The sequence below is a fragment of the Castor canadensis genome, chromosome 13, assembly GCF_047511655.1.
Source record: "Castor canadensis chromosome 13, mCasCan1.hap1v2, whole genome shotgun sequence".
Classification (NCBI taxonomy): Eukaryota; Metazoa; Chordata; class Mammalia; order Rodentia; family Castoridae; genus Castor; species Castor canadensis.
This window is the reverse complement of record NC_133398.1, coordinates 72,054,376-72,066,833: the sequence shown is the minus strand read 5'-3', so window position 1 is coordinate 72,066,833 and position 12,458 is coordinate 72,054,376. Positions and strand designations below refer to the sequence as shown.

At 38.8% G+C, this 12,458-nt stretch overlaps 1 pseudogene; it reads right to left on the bottom strand.

The window, feature by feature from the left end:
• Positions 1-8,176: 8,176 nt before the first annotated feature.
• On the bottom strand, positions 8,177-12,235 carry LOC109696412 (protein phosphatase 1 regulatory subunit 14B pseudogene; annotated as a pseudogene).
• Between the last annotated feature and the right edge of the window lie 223 nt (positions 12,236-12,458).

Genomic DNA, 12,458 nt, shown 5'->3' with positions numbered 1-12,458 from the left:
TCTCTGACAGTCTCAAAACGTAGAAAACAAAATTCAAATTTCATAAAATCAAGGGAAAGTCTCCAAAATGTTTGTAAAGGCTGCTGAGTAATTGTGCTCCTTCATGAATCATGTGTCTCAGAGTGATGTATTAAGAATGATCCTAAAATCCACAGCGCCCCTTCCCCTAAGATTTCCTGCTCTAATCAGAGAGAGTGGATTATGATGTGTGCCCTATTGCCACTGTCACATTGCATGACAGAGATTTTTCAGATGTAATTTAGAGTACTAAATAGTTGACTTTGAGTGAATCAAAAGAGAGATCCTAGTGATCCTGATCTAATCATATGTGCTTTTTGAGAACAACCGGTTTTCTCTGCCTGGTGGTTGAAGGAAAAGTTAGAGATTTAAAGCAGGATTCAAAGTTGCTAGTTTGGATGAAACAGTCATTCGAAGACTGGAAGGGCGGCCTCGGGGGTGGGGGGGCGGTGGAGTGGACTGCAGCTCACTGCCAACAGGACAGTGGGGACATCAGTCCTACAACTGTAAGGACCAACAACTGGAATGAGCCTGGAAGTAGCTCCCGCAAGAAACCAGATAAGAGCCCAGGCCTTATCTGAACCCTTATTAGGGTTTTCTTATTAGAAAACCCTAATCACAGACTTCTGTCCTATAGAACAATAAGCCAATAAATAGGTGTTGTTTTAAACAATTACATCTGTGGTGATTTGTTATGCAGCAATAGAAAACTGAAATAAGTGGTATTTCAGAAGGTACTATTTTTTAAAAATATGATGAGTGATATCTTGAGGTGTAGAAACTATGTTTGATGAGCAGAAGATGAATTGGGACAAGCATGAAGTGGATGCTATCAGATGAGCCCTGGGACTAATATACAAGGATGCACACTCCAACAGCATGACTGAGTACAGTTCTTAACATCTTTGCTAAAACATGATATTTTGATTATTTCCATCAACATAAAATTACAGCCTTTGCCCCATTTTAATTCTTTCAACCCTGACTTATACTTATTTGATATTAATATTATGACAGCTACTCTTTGGTTATTGGTGCATCTTAGCTTATGCTTTTATACTTAGCCTTCAGAGTTATGTAGGATGGGGTTCATTTATAGATGAATATAGTTCTTTTCTTTTAAAATAGGAAGCTAACTCATTTCCTTTGATTGTTATAATTCACATTTTTGTCTACTGACATAATCTTTTTCCTTTTTTTACAATGTTTTCTTACTTACCTTTTATTTCTAGCTAGTCTCTGGGCTATACATATTTTCTATTTTACTTTCATTAATTTAAAAATATATTATTATTTTTCTTAGTGCTTATGAAGCTTTTTCCAACATTTTCTTTAACCTACACTTTTTTGTCAAGATCAGGAACTTTGACATTATGCAAGATGACAGTATTGAGAACAAGACATAACATCAACAAATGCTTATCCGATTAGATGGATTTGAAATTAGACTGTTCTTCAATCTCACTTAAAATTATTTGAGACATGGGATTCATACCTCATCTCAGCTCAGAGAGAAAAAAATTAAATACAAGTAGAAATATTTCTAAATGAATAAAAGCACTGCCAAAGTTCTGTTATTGTTACTTGATACTCAAGAGAGAGAGTTGTTGAGAGACATCAAAGTGCTACATTTTTAAATGTAGTAATTCAGTAGTTGACAATCAATCTCTCTTCCTGTTTAAACAAAACCCAGGGGGAAATGATTGGGTCATTTATCCTTAAGTGTGTTTTTGCTTCCTTCTGATCTAAACTCCCACACCTGAAATGTGGCAGTACCTCCACAATTCCTGGAAAGAATCTGAGCCTTGCATGTGACATCCTGTCCAAGGGCAATTTGCCTGTCAGGATAGATCATCATCAAGTCCTTCAGCAAGTTGCCCAACTTGTCACAAAGTGCTTTATTTGGATGTCACAGTCCTAAACTGCTAAATCTGAGAGAAGTGAAAAGCAGTTCAAACACTTGCACAGTGGTTTCATTAAGGTTTATGGATAAATTATGATGGCCACAAAGGTGGTTTGGGAGAAAAAACAGTGGTCACTTCTGTTTGCCATCATCTGCTGCCTATATTGCTGGTCCAATTATAGGATGTGCTTTATAGTAGATCTAAAGTTTTGTTAGCATAACTCTCAGAGGCTTCTGGGAAACACCTGTTCTGGTTCTGCAGCACCAGATTTCAAAGTATACTTGGACCAGGATGCAGAAGTCCAGAGAAATTAGGGTGATAAGTGGGGACAATGCATGCCTGGGCTTACTGTACTGTATTTATCACCTCCTGTTGTATTCAGAGATTGTTATACTGGGAGACTGAATATGAAAGTGAACAATGGCCAGACTACAAATAAAAATAGACATCTGACCCACAACCTATAACAAATCACAAAAAGCTAGTCTATAATAAGTCAGACTTAAAGAAGTCAGATTGCTACCTTTAGTGCCAGTGCAAGAAGCCAGTATTGACTCTTATAATAATTAACTTTACATGGCCAGGACCTGACACTAAGGAAGTGGTCAGTTTGTCAGGTCTTAGTTTTTATCCTGGCCTGCCTCAGCTTTCCCATGTCAACATTTTCCAATCAGGGCATATTTTAGCCCTTCTCGTTTTCCATTCCTTTGAATCTCTGCCAAATTGTAAGTGATGGTGGCTAACACTCGTTACAGCAAGCTCTGAATAAATAGCTCAAGCTTGTTCTTGTTCAGTTGATTTTCATTTATTTCCACAGTAGAGAGCTGAGTTTAATGAGGTGCTCCTGGCTCCAATGAGGCAGTCCCCAGCACAAATTAAGGTTAGTGGACTTAAGAGAATTGACTCAGTTGTGTGTCTATAAGTGTAGGTGTAAAGCCTCCAGGACTGGTTATGATTTCACTTAGATGTTATGAAGTGCTACTATGAACACTCTACTGAGGATTTCAGAAGACTGAACAACCGTCTGTCCTGAATCCACTGCTGATCTCTCTGAGATTATCATAACTGTGCTGATTTCCTCTTAGACCCTTTAGGGAATTAAACTGTAGTCGATCTACCTAAGGCACACATGTGTCAGGTCTTTCTATCAGACTAAGCTTACAAATGACACTGGTCATTATGATGATTAAGCCCTTCACACTTCTCAGATTGTGTTTCATATTTAGAGGATGAAGCTAGAGATTTTTGTCTTCTGTCCATGACTAGAATTTATAAATAGGTAAATGCTTATGATAGTTTTTCTTACCTTAGGGCCAGGTACCATTTAGGGGAAAAAGGGCATTCCTGGCAGAGAAAGCAGCTTAAGAAGGGTGAGGAAACAGGAAGGTATAGGGCACTTGTGCATCTCACAGTCCCCTCTGTGCATGCATAAGTGCCAGAATCATATTGCATTCCAGTGGGACCTCCATGCAGCCCTGATCTCTACTTTCAATCATCTGACACCTAAATATATTAAAAAATATTTTAGGGTAAACATTACAAAACAAGTATTTGCTAAATATGAATGCCTACTCTCTCTGCTTTGCCAATTGCCTATTTGCAAATTTTCTGCAAATTTGCCTACAGTTGCAAATTTTCATGTCATCTATAATAAAAGTTTCAATTCTGTTGATTTGGAATACATCATTCAATAGTAATTTTCTTGTTATTTTTTATCTTACAGATGTGTGTTGTGGAAGGAAGGAATAATTTCCATATAAAATATAAATTATATTGCATATAAATTATATGCAATAATTTCCATAAAAAATGTAGGGATTGAATTTATAGATGAAAAGCTGGGCACACCATTGATGAGTTTGATCTCTCTAATAAATAGCCCTCTAGAAAGCTTGTAAGAATTTATATTCCCTTCAGTATGCTAATTTCCCACAGTCTATTATGAGTATTATATTTAAGAAGTTCTTTCTCTACCCGCTTCTTGGGCCCTTCTCTCTATTCTACCTTTTGCCAACTATTGACACAATACACGAGAGTTTTGGTAAGAGAATGATTTGTCTGTTGTATAAATGTGTCACCAAGAAGTATCCTAAGGACCAGTGACACACATTAACCTGTAGGATATAATCAGTCTCTCCAGAACACACCAGAGAGGCCTTGGGGAAAAGCCTAATAGGAAAAATCTGGGGAGGGGCATTTAGGAAAATAAAATGGTCCTTAAAGTTCATTTGAGAAAGATTCAACATATTGACAGATAAGTCATGGGAGAAGTAAGCCAAGGTTTTGTACTAAGAAAGAGCCTGTTTGACACCCCATCTCTACTTGTCCCCATCCACCAACTCATTTACTCCCCATCACACAACCCTACTTTTTCTATCCTACCTTTTATTATTTGCCTACTTTGGTATTGTCTTCCACTCTAGAATGTAACCATTTGAGTCCAATGACTTACTTTTCATTGAGCCATTGTATCTCCAGCTCTAAGTAGAATGCCTGGCACAAAACATGGTTGATAAATGGAAGGTATATTAGTGATGACTTAACCCATGTTTTCTTTCTGATAATGTACTTACAGTCATTATAGGCAGAACAAAGGAGTCACTTGATTTTTAAATTGTTCTTAATTTGATTGGGGAAAAAGCGTGTGGCATTGTTTGAATATTCCAAAGTGATTTAATTACCATTGTCCCTGATTATTGAAAATTTAGCTGTTACCTTTTTGTATGATTATAAGTAATATTTCCATATATAAACTTGAAGCTAATATATAATTATTATAACTACTGAAGTCGCTTTGCTAGATTAAAGTTTTGTTACATTTCATCAAATTTTTCTCCCAAAATGTGAGAACAATTGAGTCTCTATAAGTACTGAGCTAAAGCTGTTATCTATCTATGGTATTTCAGATTGCATTTAGATTGCATTTTCCAATGGAGATTGATTATTAAGGGGAAGCATTTCATTTCACAAAGAGCCAAGGGTAGAGCAGTTTTTAGAACTGTTTGTTTTGATGGTTCAATGCCATTTTTTCTTCTCTCTACTAGCTGATAGGAAGCTGACTCCTTTCAGGTTTACAAGACAGCTAAGCAGTTGGGTTGTACACCCCAATAAGAATACACTATAACTGGAGGTAAAAATGCATCATCTCTTCTGCTGTTTCCTTCCTAGGATAAGAGTTCTTTCCCAGAAACCCAGGTTTCATTGGCTGAAATGGGTAATGTGCCCTCCCCTAAACCAATCACTGAAAGGGCAGTTGGTTTTACCAGGAATTGTTTATGCCTAAACATTAAACTGGATTTTGCCCTAGAGCTGTGTCACAGTAAGGAAGAAGTCAGAGTAAGACAGATGTTAGAAGACAATCAATACTGTCTGGGCCAGTTCTAGTGGTATGTCTGCTATCACAGCATTAAGAGGAAGTGGTAGAATGATCTTGAGTTCAAGACCAACATGGACTACATAGCAAGTTCAAGGTCAGTCTGAGCTACATAGTGAGATCTTTTTTGAAAAACCAATGACTGGAAATGTATCTCAGTGGTTGCATGCTTACCTAGCATGCACAAGATCCTGAGTTTGATCCTTAGCACTGGAAAAAAAAAAAAACCTGACAATACAGAGCCTTATTTAAAAAAAAAAATCTTTGAAGATTTGTTTGTTGAAGAACTATTACTTAAGATGGTTTAATTTTTTGTTCAGGTGCAGTGGCTTACATCTGTAACTAGTACTACTTAGGGGATGGAGATTGGAAGGATCACTGTTTAACACCAGCCCAGGCAAAAGTTAGGGAGACCAAGACCCCATCTCATGGTAGGACACATCTGTGATCTCAGCTTATGGGAGGTCACCATAATCAGGAGGATCACAGTCTGAGGCTGACCCTAGGCAAAAATGTGAGACCCTATCTGAAAAATAACAAAAGCATAAAAGGGCTGATGGAGTGGCTCAAGTAGTAGAGCACCTGCCTAAGAACTAGGCCCTGAGTTCAAACCTCAGTGCTGCCACTAAAAATAAATGTATGTTTTGACTACTAGTTTACATTAACATTTTCTCATACATTCTACAAACTTTTTTGTTTTTCTTTTGGCAGAGCTGGGGTTTGGACTCAGGGCCTTACACTTGCTAGGCAGGCACTCCAGCACTTGAGCCACACCTTCAGCACTCTTTTCCTCTGAGTTATTTTCTAATAGTATCTTGCATTTTTGCCTGGGCTGGCCTGGGACCATGATTCTCCTACCTATGTCTCCTGCATAGCTGGGATTATAGATACATGCCATCACATCTGGCTTGTTTGTTAAGATGGGGGGTCATGCTAATTTTTTGTCCTGGCTGGCCTCCCACCATGATCTTCCCAAATACCTGGGATTATAGGCATGAGCCACCACACCTGATCTATAAAATGTCTATTTTATCTAAAACTCCTTTGGGAGGAGCTTAAGCCTTCTTGCTGGCAGCAAAAATAATAATAATAATAATAATAATAATCCAAGCAACAGGCTGACATCATTACCAAAAACTCAAGCTAGTTTAAAAGAGTCACCATTTTGAGAGAATTCTCTATGGTTGCTGAGTTCCTGAGTTTCATCCACGCACACTGACCACCCAGAACAGGTGAGATAATTAAATGCATAAATCATTCATTATTGTAATAACTGAATCTTCATTAGCAGAAGAATCAAGAAGTCTCACCAGGAAATTTCTTTAGTATCATGCATCAAAAACATTCTCTGATGACTTCATATTTTAATTTTTGTTCCCGATCTCTTATCAAATCACCCCTGCATCTTCCTTGAAGGGAGCACATTGCTCCCACTCCAGTTACTCTTTCCCTCGTTTGCTTATGGGGTTTCTATTATAATATCGTTAACTTGAGGAATAATTGATACCAAGGAGAATGGATGCCAATGGTTCTCCTAATTGGATCACTGGATCCATTAATTTGAAATCTAATAAGTATTATGCAATCTCTCCTTTATCTGCTTTTCTCTGATATTTTCCTTAAAGTTACAAATCGAACATATTTTAATGGTAATATCTAACAGTACATTTCCTTCTTTAAACCAATCTCCCTTTTGAGTAATAATTGTTTTAAGACAATCTTTTGGCCATTTATTGGATTCTTTCCATTTGCTTATTGATATATGGACTATTCCTCTATTAAGAATATTGATTATATGTCAGATGGATTAGCAAGTCTTTTTCTTTTTTATTTTTGTCTTTGAAACTTGATTAACATGAGAGAGAGAGACAGATAAATAGATAGATAGATAGATAAAGATCATCTATCAATCTTTTTTTGTTTTCATCTATGGGTGACATGTTTAAAAAGACTCCCCACCCTGGTTCATTCTTCTCAAGAATCTTAAGTCTTCTAATTTTACAGTAAATATCAGTTTTCTTCATGTGAATATTTATATATTTAGCTAACAGAAGCTTTTCAATTATCAACAAGAAAACTGTGTGGAGCCATATATTAAAAGCAATGTGAGAAATGTCACCTTTCATGCAGGACTCATGGCATCTTCTCTTTCACACTAACTCACTCTTCCTGGATGACACCATTGTCATTCAAAGCTACTACAGTCACAGCAATAACCACCAAATCCATATTCCTGTCCCAACATAGAAAGGAATTATCCCAGCCCATGAAAAGTAGAAGAGGGTCAGGGCAAAGGAACTCAGGGGAAGGTGAATGCCCTGCAGGTTGTGTCATTTAGCTCTATTAGCCCAGGTCAAAGTGACTCCAGCTTTAGCTGCTGCTGTAGGAAACACAGACACTATTTAGAAACAGAAAATAAAGAACTGTGGGAAGACTGAGAAAAGAAAATGTTTTTCATGGTTCTTTCTTAAAATATGCAGTGGTGGGCAAATCAGCTCCTAGCGCTCTCATAATGACTAAAGAACATACACCTGGCTAACTGTCATAATTACAGGTCATGAACCACAAGGAAGGGAAAGGGTGTTCAAAACTCACCTCTGAGTTAGTCTTAAATGCCCACTTTTTACACAGACATAGGTACACTCACTGCTATTTAAAGAAAAAGTATTCAAAGCCTGTAAATCAATGAGAGATCAACTGAGCTCAATTTTCCAGAGATAGAGCAATGAAAATGTTTAAATATTCTTATATGACACTCTGAATGATTCTTAGATGTTGATTAAAAGTGAGAGAGTTCAGGATGCAGGTGGTTTTTTTTGCTCCAAAGGCATAGCCTAGCTTTATTAAAGGGCCTGTGCTGCAGAGTCAATATAAAAACACAAAAAGTCCCATCAGTTTAATAACAATAAAAAACCCCCAAAATGGAAAACTGAGGGGGCAAGGGAAGAGGCCCCTAGGCCAGGGGCACAGGGAGCCCTGCTCATGGCACCAGGCCTGGCTGCAGGGTCCCTGGTATTGCTGTTGCTACGAGGTCGGGGGCCAGCGATTGTCCTGTGGGAGCCACCATTCTCATGGGTCAGGGACCCTTACTTCTTCTGGGGTGTGCTCAGCTTCTGCATGCCCCGGATCTTGTCCAGCAGGCCACAGATAAAGGCCTCAGTGGGTTTGTAACAGTCAACCAGCAGCTCCTTGACCCTGGCAGCCCGGGTATCATCACTCTCCATGTCCAGGAGCTCATCCACGTCAATCTCCAACTCTGGGATCTCCTCTTCCTGGCAGTCGAAGAGGCGCGTGAGCTGTTCCAAGACCCACTCCTCCAGGTTGAGGCGCTGCCCTAGCTCCTTGCGGTCGTACCTGACGGTGACCTTCCCTCGGTGTCTCACTGGGCCCTCATCGTCCGCGCCGCCCGGGCCCTCGCCTGCGGCCCCAAGGGGGCTCTGAAAGTAGACGCGGGGCCCTGGGCCACTACTGCCTGGCCCTGGGGCTGGGGCCGCTGTCCACCATGGCGGCCGCCGGGGCCATGTGCGCGCGTTGGGCCCCTCCCTGCGCCGCCGCCTCCCGGACGCCCGCCGGCTGGCTCCCGGCCACTGGGCTCGGGTTAGCTCACCGGCTCGGCTCTCAGGATGCAGGTGTTTTGGGTTGTTTTGTTGTTTTGAATGCATAGCTCACTAAAAATACCTGGTTTAGAATCTTCCAAGTGTTCTGTGAGAGAAAGCAATTTAAAGTTAAAAAAGTAGAGACTTCAGAAAAGTTAAAATAGCATGACCAAGTACTCACAGCTAGGAAAGGGCAAGATTAGAAATGGAAATCAGGCTTTCAGATTATAATTTTGTTGTTCCTTTTGCTTTTACTCTAAAATTCTCATTTTCTAGGATTTTATACTGAAGCTGAATAATAAACTGACTACCACTGATTGCACTGGCTTGTTTACATGAGAGCACAAAGTGTCAGGTCGAGGAGATGAGAAACATCACAGAAGGAGCAAGTTGTCATCATGTCCTTGCATTTAATCAGGATGGCTTTTAGGCAAACAGGGAAGAGCAACACTGCTAAAGAAAACTAATGTGTGACACCCCAAACCCTAGAAACAGCTATCCTAGATTAAAAAAAAAAATTCTTATAGGAAGGCACTGCTGGTTGTGGAGTCCTCCATCACAGGTTCAAGTCCCATCCCTGCCACTTACTCAAAGTGTGATTTTGTGCTAAGCCACTTACCTAGGCCTTGCTTTCCTCCTCTAGAAAATGGAGAAAATAAAGCAACTGCCTCATAGTGTTGTAAGGATTAAATTCAACAATATTTGTAAAACATTCGGCACCGTGCTGGGCACATGCTGAAGAGAATAATGAGCTCTTGCTGTGGTGTTTCTCACAATAAGGAACAAGATAGTTCCAAGAAACTTCATGGTGGCCTCCAGTTCCAGAAACCAGAACCTACTGTATTATTCTTCCTTGTTCTTGGATCAGAATAAACCCTGATGTTTTTCTGTGATGATCATAGAATTTAAAGACAAAGGGAGTCTGACTTAATTTGCTGTGTAATTTTGAGTCAGTAATTTATTCTCTTGAGTCTCCTTCTTTATCTCTGAATTGAGGATTATCAGTAAGATTTCACATAGTTGTTTTGAGCGTTATATAAAATGGATGGGTTAGAAGTGGTATTTTTACATAAATGTCTGTCAACTCTAGAACTCCACACAATATGGGATATAACCATTCATCATTCCGCCTGCAGGCGAAGGGGTGGCATTACTGTTAGCAGAGCCGCCTCCTCCTCCTGTTTATTCAAGCCTCGTTTTCCAGATACCCATCTCCCCGTTCCAGGGCAATTATACACATCCTTATTTTGACTGAAACAGGGAAAAGATGATAAACCTTTATTTGTTCATTGGATGTAATTACCCAGGATACTGAAATACCATGGTGATTCTTGCTCTGTTCACTCACCAGACCATTTCAGCTACTGAGCAACAGCACAAGCTCACAATCTGTGAAGTCCCCAAGGTTATAAAATCTATTTCTCACTTTTCTTTGCAATCCTAGCACAGGGTCTGACGTTAAGAAGTAACTCTAAAATGGAATTTGGGTTGAGCTAAGAAAGCCTTCTGTGTCATGAGCAGGAATCCAGATATTTCTTTATGAGTGATAAAGAGCAACTGAAAGCTTTAAAACAAGATTGACACAAAAATCACTGTGGAAGTTGTATAGAGGTTAGGAGGAGGTCTAGCCTGGAAAGACGACCTATATAGTCAACATTCTCAAGAAAAGAGGAAATAGGTTAAGATTTCTGCCTAATGAGGAAGGCAAGTATTTAAAACAATCCTTTAAACATATTCACTAATATCCTTAATATTTATGTTCAATTATATAATTAACATGTAATAATTATTGAAAAATTAGAAAATACAGAGAAACAAAAGGAAAATGCTAAATATCTTCGTCCTACCTCTAGGGATAAATGCTGTTTATGTTTTGGAGCACACGTCAGACTTTTTCTTTTATGCATGTTGTATGTAAATATAGAGAGAGAGGGTGGGACAGGGAGAAAAGGAAACTAAAATATGAAAATAAATAAGTAAAATACTTTTTGAAAATCAGGAAAAGGAGGGGCCAAGGATGGAAGTGGTTATAGAAGGAAGAAAGCCTATATGGGGACCTAAAGTTACAGTTCAATGTTGGTAAGACAAGAACCCCAGAAGATCTAAAAGTGGATGCTATTGTGGGGGTTGGGGTGGGGAGATGGGTGTAGAGTATGGTATATGAAGTACTTTTATATTTGAAAAAATAGGCTGGAGGTATAGCTCAAATGTTAGAGCACCTGCCTAGCAATCATGAAGTCCTGAATTCAAACTCCTTAACAACAACAACAGCAAAGTAGCTGGAGATATATAATAGTTGTGTATTCATCACCACAATCAACTTTGGAACATTTTCATCACCACAAAATGAACACGCCCCCCCACCACCCCTTAACCACTTCCCTTCAACTGCCCTCATCTCCCTCCCAATCCTCAGCCACCTTTTATCAACTTTTTGTCTAAATAGATATATGTATCCTGGGTATTTCATGTAAGAGGAATCACACAAAATGTGGTTCTTTGTAACTGGCCTTTTTTACATAGCAAACCATTGTCAAGGCTCATCCTTGTTGTAGCAGGACATTTCACTTTTGACTGAAACCTTTCTGTATTAGTTTACTCGATTTTATATATGCCCTTGATATTTATTGCTTTTGTAATTTAAAAACTTAAAAGAGTAGAAAAAATGATTCATATTATTAAATACCTAAGAGAGAATGCTTTTTTATAATCTGTATGGTTCAACTTATGTGACAAAGGAAAGTAATCAACATATATTAACCCAGGTATTGTGCTAAACACTTCTGTGTATTGTCTTAATTAACATGCACAGTCTATCTTTGAAATATTACACTCATTTTATAGAAGAGGAAACTGAGGCATTTTTAGATGAGGTCGCAGAGTTGGTAAATTGTAGATCCTGGATTTTGAAACCAAAGAGTCTGCCTCCAGAGCGTGCTTCTTCAGAAGGTAAGTATGGACGTCTTAATACTGGTTAAACGTATGAGATCTTAGATTTGCAAAACTTGATCATATATCATATAAAACAACTCTAGTGATATGGAGCACCTCATCTTTGAATAGAACATGACATTTTGCAGAGTGTTGATCATTTTATAAACCAAAGCCTGTGAGAAAGAGAAATTATAGGCAATTCCAAAGACTACAAAAGTTGTTTTAGCTTTCCCATGATATATTTAAGACATACTTCAATACAACCGCTGAGGTATATGCCACCTGGCTTTTCAAAGATAGGCTATCACCTAAGGCAAGATACCCCTAAGCTTGTACAGCTGTTCTTTTGCAAAATCCAACACAAGAAAATTAACCTACCTTTTCCAGGCTGCAAAGTCATCCTTAGGCATACTATCTAACCCCTTAGAATGGAGGGATATTTGTAAATATGAAAAACTACCCCAATGCAGTAATTTGGAGCCAAGAATTCAAGGCAAAATATTTAGCAATTCTGTGTTTATATTTGTTATTAATACATGTTGTTCCTCCTAAAACTTCCCATTTGGTAGGACTAATACAGACTGAGGAATGAGCCACTGTTCATGCCTGACTCCATATGGCAAAAAGAACCAT